The sequence below is a fragment of the Mus musculus genome, chromosome 14 (assembly GCF_000001635.26).
Source record: "Mus musculus strain C57BL/6J chromosome 14, GRCm38.p6 C57BL/6J".
In the NCBI taxonomy this organism is placed as follows: Eukaryota; Metazoa; Chordata; class Mammalia; order Rodentia; family Muridae; genus Mus; species Mus musculus.
The window spans coordinates 76,066,660-76,085,496 of record NC_000080.6 but is presented as its reverse complement, the minus strand read 5'-3'; positions in this window follow the sequence as shown (position 1 = coordinate 76,085,496).

Below are 18,837 nucleotides of genomic sequence, written 5' to 3'. Positions count from 1 at the left end.
TTATAAATCACACCGCAATTCAAAAGGATATATTTAGACTTTCCCCTCCACAAATAAGAAAATAATGAAAAAATAGGATTTCCAACTCCAACCCAGTCAGCAGCCAGAAAGCCCCAACCCCGAAATCAATCACATCTCTTACATAGAAGGGCAGTGGCTACAGCGGCCCTGGATACAGGTTAGTCAGGGTAGCAAACAGGCTGGACTTCACTCCTTCAAGCCCAAGACAGGATGTAGTGTTAGCAACCCGAAGTTAGCTGTCAATCAGGGGTCAGGGTGACTTGGACTGGGTGTCCTTGGGTTCTCTCAGTGCTGTGTGTATTTCTTGACTCTGAACCATAGGATCCCTCAGAGGAAGGGAAGGCATGGTTCTCAGAACAATGGCGTATATTCATGGCAAACAAAATCTAGAGGAGGGAAAAGAGAAACCTACCGTTGGCAAAAGCCTAGCATGGAGTAGTTAGGCATGGCTTTTCAGTGGATTTGAGTAGAGGTCATTTTTAATTTACAGTTGTATTATCATTCGCAATTAAATAAGTTGCTATGGTGCTTCCAGCCTCTCAGACACAGCAGTTAGATCATTCGTAAATGTATGCTTTCAGAGCCAAGAAGGCGAGGGATTGTTCTTGCACAGGAAGCTGTTCCAAAGTGGATTTTGCTTATGTTCCTAGCAAACTACCAATCTCCAACGTGGGCAGTAACCGCAGTGATTTAAGTGTTAATGACACAAACTGTGCTTGTTCCAGAGCTCTGGGGTTTCTGTTAGAATTTGGGAGAAGGTTCTGGGGTCATTTAAACCAACTCAGTAATTAACTACAGCCAAAAATCTAGCAGCATACTGAGAGGAAGAGGAAAAAACACAAGGAAAGAATGGCCTGTTGAAGCCTCCCCCGGAAACTGTTTCCACTCTAGACAAATGTCTAGGAAAGAACACTAAGTCAGCTCCTGTTGCCGTGTATTTATCGAGCCTATACAATATGTAAAGTGCTGATCTGAGAATACAAAAATACATAAGACATGACCTTTAACTCACCAGTCTAGTGGGGCAGACAATATGCAGAACCAACTAGTGCTATCTGTTGAGCACATGCCAGAGGTGTGTACATGTACTGATTGTGATCGTAGGGCATGCCTGGGCATGAGCTGAGAAGAAAGGGCTACAGTGAATCTCAGTGGATGCTGTTGCTGGTGTGTGGGCATTGAAGAGTGAAAGAGACCAGCTAGAAAGGAAGAGCCAATGCAGGGGGTTCAGCCTGTGGAGCTGAGGGTCAGCAGTCAGCAATGTTGCAGAGAAGACAGCCTGGATAGGAGGAGGGACAAGGGAAGCTGGCTCTGTGAGTTAAGTGTTTGAGGGTTACACATTTGAACCTGAATTTGAAGTACAGAGATACAAATCTGTATGTAACCCTGCCCCCGGGAGCAGATGGAGACTGGCAGACCTAGAGCAGTGGTTCTCAACCTGGGGGTCACGCAGGCTAGATAATTTGCACTGCAGTTTATAACGGTAGCAAAATCACAACTATGGAGTAGCAAAGAAATAATTGTATGGCTGGTGGTCATCACAGCACGAGGAACTGTATTAAAGGGGTGCAGCATTGTGAAGGCTGAGAACTACTGTCCCAGAGGATTATGAAGGCTGAGAACTCCGTGAGAGACCCTGGGGCTGGATAGATTGCTTAGCAGAGGATTTAGGTTTGGTTCCCAGCACCAAAATCAGACAGCTCATGATGCAGGCACCGACACTTACACATAAAATAAGGCATGGTAGTGGAGGAAGGCACCCAGCATTAGCTCTGACACACACAACATCTGATACTAGAAACCAGGAGCCAAAAATGGTTACTAGCCTTGGTAAGTCTGTGAATATAGAGTCACAAAGTTAGGGGAAGTATGCCTGACATATATAAGTAGAAATTCTGTTAACTGGACTGTTGGGGGAACTCTCATCAAATGCATAGATTAATCCTTCTCAAAAAGACACATTAGCCAGGGCCCACCGGTGAGAAAACTCAGTGGGTACAGATGCTTGTCTTCAAGCCTGAAAACCTGAGTTCAGTCCCTGGAACCCACACAGTAGAAGGAGAGAGCAGATGATTCCTATAGGTTGTTCCCAGGCGCATGCACACACACACACACACACACACACACACACACACAAAAGGGGGGGGAGGAGAGGGAGAGCTCAAATTTTACACGTCTATTTTTTCTAATCTACAGAATCTTAACCACAAACACCAGATAACCTTCATTCTACCTAGATAAGCATCAGAGTGCACTTGCGGAGAGTATAAGCTGGGGCTTCAAGGTTCAGGATAAGCACCGAAGGCCAGAGAGAGAAAACTGCACAAAGACAAGCAGAGAGCTACGTTAGTGGTCCTAGAATGGCTTAGATGCCATGACAGAGGATGTCTGTTGCTGATGCAACCAATCCAAGGCAAGAATCTACAGATTCTGGTTGGGGAGCCAGAAGAAGAATAGCGATTCCAGGCTAGACGGGGAAGAGCCCGACAGGAGACTAACAAACTGGGAGAGACACTACATATGAGACTAGTCTATATGAGACTAGTCTACCGTACATTAATCATATACAATGACAGATTTCATTTTGACATTGTCATCCGTGTATCTGATGCAGTTTGATTAAATTCACCCAGTCATCCCTCGTACTGCTGCTGATCCATTTCCTCTCAACAAGTCTCTACTGTTTCTTTCTTTTTGGTGACCCAGTGAATTTAATTAAGGTTGCTTCCGTGAGCATGGGTGAGGAGTTAGGTGCAGAAACATAAGCAACTTCCCATTGGCTACACCATTAAAAGAAATGTTTCCCCTTTCCCCAGCAAACATTAACTGTCACTAACTCTCAAGAAACAGGACCCCAGACGGTAACCTTGTTAACTTGACTGGATCGAGGCACACCTAGGAGATTAGTAAAACACCTCTACATATGTTTGGGGTTGGGGGTGGATTTCAGGAGACAGGCAGATCCTGTGGGTTCTGATCTAATGGGTAGATTAACATATTGAGTCATAATAAGATCATTAGTGGGAGGTGGTGTAAGATACGAAGTAGAACCTAGTTGGGGAAGCAGGTCGCTGAACTGGTATCCGTGGGAGATGGCTGCTAAATGGGACCCTGACCTCTTCCTGTATTCTTCCGTCTCAGCTTCCTGTCCTTCATGAGGTGAGAAGTGCCGCTGTCACATGGCAGCACCATGATGCTTGGGCTAAAGGCACAGAGCGACTGACCAAGGACTGAGGCCTTGAAACCACGGGTCGAAATAAATCTTTCTTCCTTTAGATTGTTGCTGTGGGGGATTTTGTGGCGATGACACAAGAGTAATTGTACCTCACATTATCGGGGGGGGGGGGGGGCGACTTGAAGAACTCAGAGCACATATTGCCTTGCTCCTTAGGTCTGTCGTCCTTTGTGATCCCATTTCATCCGCATCTGCCCTTCAGTTCCTGTTCTCTCTCTGCATCTACGCATGCTCAAGATCCTCCCATTTAAAAGCAAAATGACAGCAAAAGCGAACGTCCTTCAAGGATGAGGTCAAGACAAAATTAAAGCTCAGCAATAATGGGAAGTTCCTAAGCAGATGCAAATAGGAGAACAGCATTTCAAATCTGTGAAAGTCGTCAGCCACTCAATCATGGGTGTTGACACTGTAAGACTCCGGGGAGCCTTAGCTTACCAGGGACCCCAGTGAACCATGTGGAGCCGGGATCCATGCAAAAAAGAAAGAGGAATTTATTGTTCCCGCTAGCGCACTGGAGTTGGCCCAGACCCAAAGGAGAAGCAGCGACCCCTGGCGCCTGTTCGGAGTTTTTATATGGTTTCCAGGGGCAGACTAGCGCATCAGCAACTAGGCACAATATGATTGGTGGAACAGTGCACCCTTTAAACTGATTGGTCTTTAGGGAATGAGGTAACAAGGGAAGTCCTTGTCTGAAGGTGGACAGAAAGTGTCCCCACCCGCAGGTCAGTTCCCACCCTGTGGTCTGAGGAATGTTAATTAGCCTCTCCCTTCCGGAGGGGCGAGTGTTTCATGACCTTCCCAAAATTCCTGAGCTGACCTTTTCAACACTACTGGATAGACATGTGGGAAATGGGTTGGTTTCTGTTTTGCAAAGTATATAGAAAAAAATACCAGGTAGATTAGATAGTCTTAAGGTTAAAAAAAAAGTTCTAGAAGAACTATGTAGATATAGCTGGGCGGTGGTGGCGCACGCCTTTAAACCCAGCACTTGGGAGGCAGAGGCAGGCGGATTTCTGAGTTCCAGGCCAGCCTGGTCTACAAAGTTCCAGGACAGCCAATGCTATACAGAGAAACCCTGTCTCAAAAACCAAACCAAACCAAACCAACCAAACAAACAAACAAAACTATGTAGATATACTTTTATAACATGAGGTAGTTTTGTTATTGTCATGGAGTTACAGGGATTTTCTAAACAGGCATAGTATTCAGAACTCCTAAAATAAAACCTGATAAACTGGTCTCCATTAATGAGAAAACTCAACACAAAAACATAGTTGAGAGATTAGTGAATACCTACTAATCGTAACACAGCAAAAAGCTCAATTCCCTTTGAATTTGAATAAAATGATAAAATACCATTTAGAAAAAATTCAACCAGAACAAAACTAGCTGTCCAGTAGGTAACTGGGCAAAGAATATAAATGCAATAGTCATAGAAACAGAAGAATTCTGAGAAATACTAGAAGAAACAAACTTACTCATAAAGAGAAATGCAGATTAAATACAGTTTGGATCCCAGAGTGATGGCACACACCTGTGACTCTAACACTCAGAAATCTGAGGCAGGAGGACCACCCCATGTTTAAAAGTAGTCTGATGTGCATCATTCATTCCAAGTCAAACCAGGGTGGCATAGCAAGGCCCTGTCTCAAAATAATAGTCCTGCTCCTAGAAAGGCAGCCACAGAGAGGTGCTTCTGTTGGAGCCTTGTCTACTCTGCTCCCTGGGCAGACACTGCCCTGCCGTCCTTCCTGTTCCTATCAGCTTCCCACCAGTGGTCCTCTCTTGGCACCAACACCGTGCCTTCAATTTAGTTGCAGGACTCTGATGGAGAAATGCTTGCAGTTAGTTTAGAAAATGTAAAAACAATCTGTGGCCTTTGAGTTCTTGTTGGAAGATCTTGGAATGATGATAAAGGAAAGGGCCCTTCCTCCAGGATGCGCTGACCATTAGGCTGCCCCCCCCCGCCCCCGCCCCCATTTCTGCCAGGGATAAAACAAAGAAAAACAAACATATATATATATATATGTATATATGTGTGTGTGTGTGTATATATATATATATATATATATATATATATATATATATATATATATCGAGCAAAGGACTGCAAGTTGACCAAAGACACTTTCCCAGCTTGCTCCGGCTGCAAACAACCCAGACACCAAGGGTGGTTTGATATTCTAAGACTTTCCTCTATAATTAAGGGGAAATTTGGGGGGGGTACTCACAGAAAATTCCATGTCCAAAAAAAAAAAAAGTCTGCTCTCTGGCCATCAAAATGACTCTGACTAGGCAGGTAAAAGGCACCTGCTGCCCAAGTCCTAAAGGACTCAATTTGATACCCAGAATCCATAAGATGGGAGAAGAACAACTCCAAAGTTTGTCATCTGACCTCCATATGCACAGTGGCACAGGCAGCCCCCACACACTACTTAATTTTCAATATGTGTGAAAAAAATCTAGTAAGCATCATATTGAAAAAATAGCCATGCAGTTGTAGCACACTCTGTTAATCTTAATTACTCAGGAGGCAGAGGCAGGTAGATCTCTGAGTTCAAAGCCAGCCTGGTCTACAGAGTGAGTTCCAGAACAGCCAGGGTGACACAGAGAAACCCTGTCTCAACAACCTCCCCCACATGTGTGTGTGTGTGCATATATACATACATGTGTGTATTTATAAATGTGCACACTCTCAAGAGGATAAATACCTCGTGCTCAAAGGGAGCAGTAGAATGAAGAGCAGTGTTGCCTCTAGCCCAGCACAGTAGCAATATAAAAATGGCTCCCAACGTTAGCTGTGCTGCTCTGCTCTGCAGGTAACTGTGGAGGTTAGACGAGCATACACAGATGCAGCCAGTCATTGCGTTAGCACAGACCTCATTACACAAGCAGTTTGAGTGGATTCCAAGACACACCAGCTTGCTTCTGGGATCCCATCTCTGCCCCTAAAGTGCTGGGGTTACAGATGGGCCACCATGTGCACCCGGTTCAGGTCCTAGCACCTACATGAACCCTGGGTGCACATAGGTGATCCAGTTGTAACCCCAGCACTCTAGAGGCAGCACCCTGAAGCCATCCAGCTACCTAGACTAGATAAATCAGTGAACTCTCCATTCAAGTGAAAGATCTTGCCTCAATATACAAGGTAGACTATAATTAAGGAACACACGTGTACATGCACACACACATCCACCTGTATCCACCTTCATGTGAGCATGCATAACTTGCATACACATTACACACAAACACACATGCACACACGTGTGCATCTACCTGTATCCACAAACGTGAACATGCATAAACACACACATACAAATCCCTCACAAAAGAAATCCCTAAAAAGTTAGTTGATAAAGACTTGTGAACATGTAGTTTTATAATGTTAAAACCAAACCTGCTTCCATGTGTACCCCTGGTCCGTCCACTAAAATGGCTGTCATTAACCATTTCAGTGAGGCTAAATTTCTGGAGGCTAAATCAGCCTTGCTCAGCTCGCTACAGTGTGCTTGGAACATTAGTCGATTCTTGAAGCTCCCGTTCTCTCGGTTTGCCTCCCTCTTTTCTAGCTTTGTGTCCATAGGACGATGCTTTCTGTAGCAAGGAGCAGGATGCCAAAGTTAAATGAGAGAAGGCTGTTGGAGAACTCTGGTTTGGGTCAGAGGCTGCAGAACGGATGTGAGCCCAAAGCTGAGGAGGGCAAGAGTGTGTCTGGAGCCCCCTTTACCCTAAGTCTGCATCCCGCTGAGTGGTCATTGGTTTCACTCCCTGTCAGCTGACCTCCTCTGCTTCTTAGGAAACTGAGCCATTAACTCTGAGCTTTGCATCTTTCTGTCAGTCACTGAGAAGACCGACCACTCCCGCTCTCAGTCTGGGAATTCCTAAGGATACACCTGGGCCTCAGTTTTCCCTCCCCTCTGGCTCCTTCTGTTAGAAGACCACATCAGAACCTCAAAACCTGCCCTGCCTCATCACACCCTCTCCTTAATCAGAGGGCTCAGATGAAGACCAGGTTCCTGAAGGAGTCCTTGGAAATCATGGCAGATCCGTGTCCGGCAGTGAGCTCCACCTGCACACACCTCCCAGTCTAGCCTCCCAAGGTCTTGGAGCTGCACGCCCAGGGCCTGCTTGGCAGTAACAATGCCTATAGAAGCAGACCCCAAGGGCATTTCAAAACTGGGTTTAAGAGGGTTAGATGGCAGCCATAGGAGATCCAAATACATCTCCTGGGGTTGACCTATGTAGCTGCCTGACACATATTTTTTAGGAGTAAACAGAAGACAAGAAACAAAGGTGTACCTTTCTGAGAGCAAGTAATATGAGATTCTACAAATAAGCCAGGACAGACGCATAGGTCCTGAGATGTTTGGCTCTACTGGATCCCTTCAGAATGTCTAGGGAAAATTTCTTTCTTGAAGACAGAGCAAAAAAGAAAAGAAAAAAAAATCCCCCTCAGGCCAGATTTTTTTTTACTTTTCTCAACTCTGTGCTGAAATAAAAAGGTCTAATCTCCTCATAATATTAATACTAGTTCCCAAGGAATTAAAACTCAAACCCTGCTTGGATCAGCTGCCCACCCATCCCTGGACAACCTAACTGCCTGGAGTAGAGGGGGCATTTTAGTTCTGGCTGGTGTCTGGATCCCACCAGGCTGGTTTGAGGGAAGCTGCCACTCTTACCAGGGACCGAATGATGAATTAAAAAAAAAAATCAGTAAAGCCGTAGGAAGGAAGGAGGCAGGGAGGCACACTGGAGAAACACTCTTCCCCAGTGAATCCTGCAGTGTTTCAGTCCTTTTTCCAGACGAAGAAAAGCTGGAAGTGTTAGTTACCACAAGGGGGCTCTTGGGTTCCACGCAGGCTATCTGTCTGTTCTGAGAAAAGCCAAACCCAACTTTGAGTCCTCACCTGGGCTGATACCTCCAAACAGATGCTTGCTTGAGCGAGCCCAGAGTGGTGATTTGAAATGGAGAAATGAGTGCAAGCAGGCAGCCACACTGCTCCACACAGAGATGGAGGATGACGTTGAAGGCGATCTAATCTGAGTCCAGCGCTGGACAACATCCCAGCCCGGTCCCAGAACCACACATCCAAACAATAACTGGTCCCTCACCCCAGACAGCTTTCGCCTCTAGTTCAGCAAAATACCCGGGTTCATAATATTGAGTTATCAATCCACCTGCAATATTGCTCCCCATTGAGTCTGCTCCTCATTCTAGGTAGATTCGGCTGTCACAAACATTATTACCATCTTCCCCTTTCCTCCCGAGAGGTCACTAAAACTTTCATCCTAGACCTTTAGACCTCACATATCTGTGTAGGCAGGAGAGAAAGAAAAAAAAACTCCTTTTAAATTTCAAATATATATCTAACTCCGGCAAGAAACCAGGAAACGTAACCATGGAAACAGGAGCATGAGTGTAACCATGGAGACCCATTTAAACCAGCTGGTCCATTAGCATGTAGAATCTAGTGGACTCTGGCTGCTTTAAGGACAGATAGCCCTGCTTAAGATGGTCAAGTGATACCAATTGTTCACGTCAATGCTGTGTAGGCACATATCATAAGTACTGTCTGAATGTTGCCAATATTTAAAAATGTTAGGGAAAAAAAGCCTTTCACAGAACTTCCTCTGTTATACTAATTTCTTTCTTTTATTCTTTCTTTCAGTTTTTTGAGATTCTCTTGTACCTAGCCTGGCTTTGAACTTGCTAAGTAGCCAAGGAGCTTCCCAAACTCCCGATCCTATGGCCAATGCCTCCTGAGGCTGAATTGCCGATGTATGCCACCACGCCCACCTTTGCTATAGCAATTGCTTTATTTTATTATTTTTGTTTTGTTTTGTTTTTTTTTGAAACAAGGGTCTCATTATGTATCTTTGACTGGCTTGGAACTCACGATGTAGACCAGGCTGGCCTGGAACTCCCAGATATCTCCCTGCCTCTGTTTCCCAAGCACTAGAATTATATGTGTACATCACCATGCCTAGCTGTTTTTTTTGTTTTTGTGTTAGGCAGGGTGTCCTGCATCCCACCCAGCCTGGCCTGCAAATCACTATCTCACTACACAGCCAAGGATGACCTTTAACTCCGATTCCCCTGCTTCCAGCTCCTAAGTGCTGGGGTTACAGTCGTAGGCAGCCACACCCAGTTTATACAGTCCTGGGGATCAAAGTCAGGGCTTTGTCCATGCTAGACAAGCTGTTTACTAACGGATACCATCCACAGCCAATTTCTAGGCGATCCCTCCATCTGTCTGCCCTGCCTTCTTACCATAACGTTAACCAGCACTTTGCCACTCATTATTATTTCAGCAGACACAAGATAATGACTTGGTTGTGCTAAGCTCTCCATACTTTGTTCAACAGATGGTAAAGACTGTCTCACCAGGGTCAATTTGAGCTGAGTCTTTCAGAAAGCTATCTGCTTAGCAAAAGGGCTTGTTTCCAGAATGACAGGATTTGGATTTGTTCTTCCAGTGAGTGAGCTATGCTTGGGACAAGGCCTTCCTTGGGTTTTGGAGATCTGTTTCTGTTGATGCTTGGCAGTGTATGTGAACAGGTTGAACCCTGGGATTTGCACATGGTAGGACTCATCTTATTCCGTGGAGCCACACCTGCAGATTCCCCCCCCCCCCCATTTTGTGTAGGAAGCTTCACTTTTCCTCCTGTCAGCACAGCCTGTTACAAAGTTCTTCCCTTTTCCTTGGGCATCACAATGCCTGTATCCCTGCTGCAGCTTCAAAGGCCAGGGGGACAGTCTGGGTGAGTCTTGTTTCTCAGTGGGGTAAAAAGGCAGAGCACAGAGTCAGAACACTTGTGACCACCACTTATTGGTGTGCTACCTGAGGCAGGTTCCCCTCAAAGTTCTGACCAAAGTTAAGCATTCCTTCCTTAAGTTGCTCTCCTCGGGCATTTGTTTCAGCTTTGGAAGAAACAGAGAATGGGAATGGGGAGGGAGCGCCAACCTCACTTGTTCTATGGGGCTTGTTCTATACCACACCTTAAAAAGTCTCACAACAACCCAGTGAGGATTATTTTTGTCTCCAGTATGTCCATGAGGAAATGAAAGGTGAAAGGTCGTCACCTTTGGGTAAACCTTCCAAGTCCACAAACTACACAATGAAAGGGAGAGAACTTGAGCCCCAGCCATGTCTTCCAAGTACTTTCTACCACTGTGCACTTCTTCCGAGTGACAATTTCCCTGGCTCACAAATACCACCCAATAGCATGAACTACTTCAGTGTCTCCCGCTCAGCCACTACATCTGGGTGACACAACTCAGAGTCACCTTAGAAGAAGTTTCAAGTGAGCATTTGCAGAGGTAAGATTGGCCTGTGTAGATCATGCAGGAGACAGAAGCTCACTGTGGGCAGTATCATTCCCTACGAAAGCTCGCTGTGGGCAGTATCATTCCCTACGCAGTTGGTCCTGAGCTATGTAAGGAAGCTAGCGGAGCATGAGCTGGAGTGTGTGAGGCAGGAAGCAGCGTCCCCCTATGATTCTGCTTCTAGTTGCTGCTTGACCTTGAAGTATAAGGCAAATAAATTGATTTTATTGAGATTTGATTTTGTGGTTTATCACAGCAACAAGAAGAAACTAGAACAGCCTTTTTGCCCAGAGAGGCCAAACACCAATACACAAAGGTGAGGGAGAGAATCTGAGATGGCCCTGTCAGTGAAGCATAAAGACCTGAGTTCAATCCTCAAAACCCATATAAAAAGCTGAGCACAGTGTCTCTGGCTCTGGCATATAGCCCGGGTGTAGAGACAGGCAGATCCCTGGAGCTCTCCAGCCAGCTGGTCTAACCTACTTGACAAACTCAAGGCCAACAAAAGACCTTGTCTGAAAAGTTATGTGGGTTGCATGACTGAGGAACAACACCCAAGGTTACCCTCTGGCCTCCACACACAATCACCCACCTCCTAGCACAGAAGTACATTCCAAAAGGTCAAGGGGAGAAGGTGAGTGCTTTCTGCCTAGAGCCAGTGAATAGAAGGGAGGATTTTCAGCTTCTCAGTAGATTTCTCAGTGGCAATGTTTGGTCTAGCTTTTGAGAGGACTAATGGGCTCTTCAAGAGCAAAGGAGAGAGTTCCACATAAACAGAATGCAGCATAAACAGAAGTACACAGGGCTTGAAGTGGAGGTACCTAGGAAACCATTGATTTCCCGCTCCCTCAACCCAGGTCACAAACATCACAGCTGCAGCTCACCGCTCCACCTGTGACTAAGGAATCCTGCTTCTGGCTAGAGATGAGTGGCCCTGAGTGGCTGGGGCTCATTCGAGATGAGGGTTGGAAAGAGAAGAAGACAGGTGGCAGACATTGACTCATACTGCTATGAGAGAGGAGAGAGAGAGAGAGAGAGAGAGAGGCGAGAGAGAGCTTAGTCTAGCATGCTTTGCCCGCCCGCCCTGCCCATGCCTCTATCAGTTGCAGAAGTAACTGTTGACTGTAACAATGATTTATGACTGTCCATGTAGGTGACAGACATCTACAGGCCTTGCTCAGGCAGCCTACCATGTGTTCTGCTTTTCTCCTAGGTTACAGGTTGAGGGTTCCAATTTCCAGAAGTTTTTTTTCCTCAGTGCAGGGGATCAAATCCAAGACCCACCCATGTTAGGAAGAGTCCTGTTGTGGAGCTACATCAGGTGAAGATGGTGAGTTTTATAACACCATGATGACCATGAAGTACTGGGGTCCTTGTGAACCTGGTCGGTTCCTTTCCTTTCTCCCCTACGTGTTCCCTGACATCATTAGACGCTGATGATACACAACTCCCTGTCCTAACCAGGCTGACGCAGCCCAGTGTCACTCTCTGGACTATGAGCCTTCATTGGGTCCTGCAGTAGTTTGAATATGCTTGGCCCAGGGAGTGGCACTATTAGGAGGTGTGGCCTTGTTGGAGGAAGTGTGTCACTGTGGGGCTTAGGAGGAGACTCTCCTCCTAACCACATGAGAACCAGTCTTCTCCTAGCTGCCTTCGGAACAAGAGGTAGAACTCTCAGCTTCTCCAGCGTCATGCCTGCCTGGATGCTGCCATACTTTCTGCCATAATGATAATGGACTGAACCTCTGAATCTGTAAACCAGCCCCAATGAAATATTGTCCTTTATAAGAGTTGCCATGGTTATGGTGTGTCTTCACAGCAATGAAACCTAAACTAAGACAGGTCCCGTGAGACTGGGACTCTGGATGAGCGGGCCTGAGGGCAGAGGTTATCCACCATTCTGTCTGTCTCTCTTTATCTAAGGACTATGTTTTCTTCGTACCTCTCTGGAGCCAGGGAAGGCTTTGGACTGCTAAGCCTCAGAGACCTCCTCTGCCCAATCAAGATGAGATGATACAAACCTGAAGTCTAGGAGAACACAGGCACCAATTAACACAGAGGGAAACCTTTGGTCCTTGTGGAGCCTGGCTGGCAGCCAAGGGTGGCTGTGATGGCCCAGAGTGACACTAAGCTCAGCCTGATCCAGTTCCTCTCACATGTTTATATACTGCCAGACACAGCTCGATAGCTGGTTTCATTCTCCTCTCCACAGTTCCACACTTGAGAGCATTTCCATTTTTCACTCATGGGTTCTAAACACAAAAAAAGTGACTTGCTCTGTCAGAATTAAAGAGCAAAGGAATTCATCAGAAGTGATGACTCTGGTGCTGGCTCTGGTTGGTAGCGGGACATAGTGGGACCTGGGAACCCAACCAAGCACTGAGGCCCTGGAGCCAGGAGTAGCTCATGACAGGATCTTAGGAACACTGCTGTTGCTATGTGCTCTGGACCCAGGTTCTATCATCACTACACTGTCAGTGCCATTCCAAACACAGGGATGGGCTCGGCACGGCTCTTGATTCTTTCCTGCACGTGCTTGCTGTTTACAGTCACGATGCCTGTGAGCATCCTCCTGTGAGCATCCTCCTGGGTACCCTTGCTTCCCTGCAAAGGTGTCTGTGAAAGCAAGGATCTGGGTCTTTCTGCCTCTGCGGTGGGAACAGACTGTACTGACATAGAGAAAGTTCAAAGGTTGGATGGCTTTGTGATGAGTATGTTCTTCCTTGTCCCGAGCCCAGATTGCTATATTACTACAATACTCTCTTGGTGTCAAATAGGTGTCCTTGGTCCTAGGATCCTATGGGGTTTCCTAAATCTGCGAGTATTTATGTTACTTATATAAAATGGTGTGTTACTTACGTATAACCGACATAGAGCCTGCCATGATGCTGCCTTCAATCATCTCTCTATCACTCATAATATCTAGTACAATGTTAAGGCCATGTAAATACATGTCATTCCATACTGAATGCAGAGTAGTGACACCATAATTAAAGTGTTTGGTACAGTTGTGATTTTTTTTTTGAGCAATTTCTGTCTGAGATGGAGTGAATCTGTAAATATGAAACTCCTATGTATATAGTAGGTAGGTGGTGGCTCACACCTTTGACCCCTGCATTCAGGAGGCAGAGGCAGGTGGATCTCTGAGTTCTAGGTCAGGCTGGTCTACAGAGTGAGTTCTAGGACAGCCAGGGATATACAGAGAAACCCTGTCTCAAACAAACAAACAAACAAACAAACAACCCTCCCCAGGAAAGAAGGAAGGAAGGAAAGAAAGAAGGAAGGAAGAGGGACAGAGGGAAAGAAAGAGGGAGGGAGGGAGGGAGGGAGGGAGGGAGGGAGGGAGGGAGGGAGGGAGGGAGGGAGGGAAGGAGGGAGGAAGGGAGGGAAGGAGGAAGGGAGGGAGGGAAGAAAGGAGGAAGGGAGAGAGAAAAAAGATAAAGAAAAGAAACTCCTATGTGTTGGGTCTCAGAAATCAGGACAAATAGAGGTGCCCATTACTATATCAAAGCAGAAGCTGCCCCGGGCTCTCACGGTCCTGCAAGTATCTGCTCCAGAGTCCTGGCTCCTCTCAGCTTCTCCCCCACCCCAGACCTCTCCAGCCCCAGCTGCTCTTTCCTGTATAACCTCTTGGCCTTTGGTAAATCACTCTCTTGGTCCTCTTTTGCTTCTGCTCTTGGTTCTCAGCTCTCTCTTGGCCCCCCTCTAAATCTCTCTTCTCTTCTCTCTGTCCTTGAATGGCCCAGGCTATTCTGCTGGCCACGTTCAATCTGGACTCTTCCAGATGCTTCTGCCTGTTCTCTATCTCATGCCTACGGTAAAAACCTTCTCCTCAACCATTCCCAGGAGTGGTCATGTCCTCACTGTCATTCATTATGTATAAAGGGCCAGCTGTCTACAGTAACACTTGCATACCTTAGTGGTAAGAGTACCAAGAAAAAATTTAAATATACAGAACACCAAGTTACATTGAATTTCAGAGAAACCATGATTTTATATATATATATATATATAAAACATGTGATATTATAACATACAAAAGATTATGTCATTGATCTAAAATCCAAATGTAATTATTTGGTTATGCATCTTACCCGAAAAGACCCCATAAGGGGCTTTTTCTAAGCTTTTGTATGCATGTGTGTGTGTGTGTTTATTTTTATTTATTTTATTTAGTTTGTCTCCTTTAGCTCGGGCCGGCCTTGAACTCACTATGTAGCAGAGAATGGTCTCAAACTGGTCTTTCTGGCTCCACTTGGTAACAAGAATGGAGGGGCTACAAGGGAGCACAGCCACACCCAGCTTTTGTGTTACTGGGTGTCAAAGGTAGGGCTTGGTGCATGTCAGGCAAGCACTCTACCGACTGGGCTGCATCCCCACCCCTTTAAGGCAGTGTTTCTCAACATGTAGGGCACGGCTCCTCAGGGGTTGAAGGACCCTTTCACAGGGGTTGCCTATCAGATATCCTTCCTATCGGCAGATAACCTACATTATGGTTAATAACAGTAAAAGAATTATAGTTATGAAGTAAGAACAAAAGTAATTTTGTGGTTGGGGGTCACAGCATCATGAGGAACTGTATTAAAGGGCCGCAGCATTAGGAAGGTTGAGAACCACTGCTTTCGGACATTTTTCCATTTTTCACTGGCATACATCATCCCCGGCCCTGTTTTCTGAATGTGTTAGAAATGCTCACCTACAAGCCCTGCATCCCTGACAGCAACGTGGCTGCCTGTTCCCGGGTTTGAATGTCCCGATCTGGAGCCATCCGACCTTTCCCTCTGCTTTCTCCCACACCAAATTTTCACCTCCACCAGTCAGGCGCATGCCTAGAGCCATCCAAGGGAAAGATGGTGTCCTTGAAAACGCCGAAGAGGGAAGCTCATTAAAATTTAAAGACCGATTGCCCAGGTGCGATTGGAAAGGAGAAGAGTAAGCAATGCCATAAGACGTGATGAATTTTTTATACTGGGCTCTCCACATTCTAGGACCTCAAGTTTGCTATGTCTCACACTTACCGGGGCTCTCCTATGAGGTGAACCAATGAAGTAATGAGAATGATTTTCACGTGTGTTATATGGAAATGAGGCTCTGTGACTCAACAGTCCCCGCTGCTCTCAGTGTCCCCATCCCAGGTCGGGTCCATTACCCGATTGATTGATTTCAATGCAAAACAGTGAGCAATTTTCAAGTGTCCATCTCAATATGTGCAAAATAGAAAGCAATTTTCAAAGTCACCCATCTCGGGATGTTATAGGCAAAAAGTGACAGGGCTATTTCCTCAAGTTTTCTTATGATCCGAAGTGACACAAAGGATTTTAATGTGCTTCTCTTTTGCCAAACTCTCATTCTGTGACAGGCACAGAGACTTATTCACCCAAGTCTTAGGCAAAGAATAATTAGGCCTTCCCAGACCGGGCTCAGCTTTCTCTGGGCTGCCAGATAAACCACAGTGGGATTTCCAAGCCATAAAAAATAATTGGTGTTTTTTAGCGTTGGTGCACATGCTGGAATGGATTTCATTAGTCAGCCCCAAGTCTTTGGAGAGATTATTGATTTGAATTTCTAACTTAAAAAAAAAAATTCCCCAGTTCTGTCTTTGTCCCTCAGGTCTTGGATATTTTATGCGCTGTTTATCTCCCTTCTAGAATGCTCGTCTTTGCTGCATTCTGTCTTTTCTTTCTGCTCAAAACTGTTCCTTCAAGAAAGAGTTAATTCCGTGGACCTTGACTGAACACCCTCTGTAAACCCTGACTGCCCGTCCTCCATGAGGTTTAATGCCTAAAGTCTACCACTCTCTGTCTCTTGTCTTTTCTAACAATGGAACATTGAGCTGGGTATATGACCAATCACAGCTCACATTTCCTAGCTTTCCTTGCATCTATATGATCCATGTGAGCTCCCCCAACCCCCACAGAAAGGAAGGGAGGATCGCTTTCCTCAAAATGCTCTCTTACATTCTATGACACTTTCTGTAACCTGTAGTAATAGACAAGAGGCTCACTGTGCGTTGAAAAGCCATGGTTGTGGTTGTGGTTCAGGCAGGGTAGTGAAGAGATCCTCGGGTCCATTCTGCATTCTTCTATATTGCCATCTTTGCTCAGTACAGACTCAGCACAATGGCTTAAACAAAAACAGTATAATTCATTTTGAAATTCACAATCTGAGTAATGAATGAGGTCTACTTTGATGGCTGGATGGTGTTGGATACCTCAGCTCCCCTCCCCTCCCCCAATCCCCCTGTTAGCCCCGCCCCTTTCTCATGTGCATGCACCTTCTGCACTGCCATATCTTTGGGAGTTTCAGGACTATAATCCCTTTCCAGGATGCTGTCGGAGGATATAAAAGGAGAAAATGTTGTCCTTTTGTTTTATGGCTACGCTCAGGAGTTAAACGTTTCCCATTGGCCAGATTCCAGCCATATGACATCATTTCACTGCTAGGAAGGCTGGAAAATATGGTCTCTGACTGTCATGTACCTGTCTAAAAGGAAAGACTGGTTGGGCAATGGAGCTGCATATCTTTAATCCCAGAACTCCAGAGACAGAGGAAGGTGGATCTCTATGATTTTGAACTACAGAGCAAGCTCCAGGATAGCAAGAACTACCTAGAGAAACCTGTCTCAAAAAACAAAACAAAAAGAAATGAATTGGAAGGAAGGAAAGAAGGAAAGGAAGGAAGGAAGGAAGGAAGGAAGACAAGACAAGACAAGACAAGACAAATATTGATAGACCAAGGACCTTTATGGTTTTTGGAGATCAGTGTTGCTTAGGCTGTTTTGACCCTTTCCTCCGCCAGGAATATGTTTGTGTGCAAACAACAGAGCTTTTGAAAAGATTTTATTTTTATGTTAAATTGTGTGTGTGTGTGTTTATACACATGGTATGAAATGTCTATGCCAATGGAGACCAGGCAAGGGCATTGAACACTGAACACTCTGGAGCTAATGTTACCTGACACAGGTACAAAGAACCAAACTTGGGTCCTCTGCAAGAGCAGTAGACACTGTTAACTGCAGAGCCATCTCTCTAGCCATTGGTTTTGTTTTGAACATAAGCTTTAAGCATTGTTTTCAGGGCTGTGTAGTAGTCCATGAGTAGACTCATGTTTTTATGCAATGATGAGAAATGGAACACAGGGCTTTAGGCATGCTAGGCAAGCACTGCTGGCTACGCTAGCCCAGCCCTCTTCTTCCTCCTGCCAAAAGAAGCCATCTCCCCTCTAATCCCAGTGAGTGGCGCCAACCAAAGGCTCTTTCTCTCAAGGTTTTCTCCATGCTCATAAAGTATGTATAGAGACTTGAAAGGTTGTTTGGTGATCCTGGTTTTTTGTGCCTTTTATATCTTCACAAAGGTGTAAATATACACTTTCTCATGTCTTGCTTTCCCCACTTAACAACACCTCGTGGAATTCTGTCCAAGTCACTTGGTTTTGATTTAATCTGTTCTTTTTTTAATGGCTGGGTAATGATTCATGGTGTTGATATATCATAAAGTATTTGGCCAGGGGCTTTGTTTCACAATGAATACTGCCTTAATAACATCTATGTTCATGTGTCTTTGTGAATTAATGGCTTTATTTCCTTGGGACAAATTCCCAGGAGAGAGCTTGCTGGGGCAAAAGTCACATGAATTTTTAATTTTAATAAATATTACCCTTGGAGCCATTCTTTTTTTAAATCTCTTTCTCACATCTTTTCCCAATTCCAGCTTCTATAATTAAAAGGCTAAAATGTTTTAGATCAAATTTTATAAGCTTGTGTTGATTTGTAAGAGTATAATAAATTATAACAAAGAGACGTCGACATTATTTTCAAAGACTCAACTAGGAAAAAAAAACCCTTCCTGCAGGTGGTCAAATGAAGGCTAGGCCTGCAGATATGACCTTTCCTGCTCCTGTATTTAATCACAATGTGTGTTCAAAAACACCCTAGCACTATGGCAACTGAAGATTATCAGCAGCAAATTACATAACCCTCTGCCAATGTTTCCCAGGCAATTTATTACAGGAGATCTGCATTCCCCAGGCATACTCTGTCCCAAAATCCCATGCTGAGGACCCTCCGTTCATTGCACACTGTCGATAAAGCTGCCACCAGTGGTAGATGCTGGACTAGAGAGTGAGCAGAATGGCAGTGTATAAGACCTACAAGGCCCCACTCACAGAGCTGACCTCCTGGATGAAGAAAAATATTAAACAGCAAGTTACATGTGTGTTTGCATGATATTTGTTTGTTTGTTTGTTGTGCTAGAAA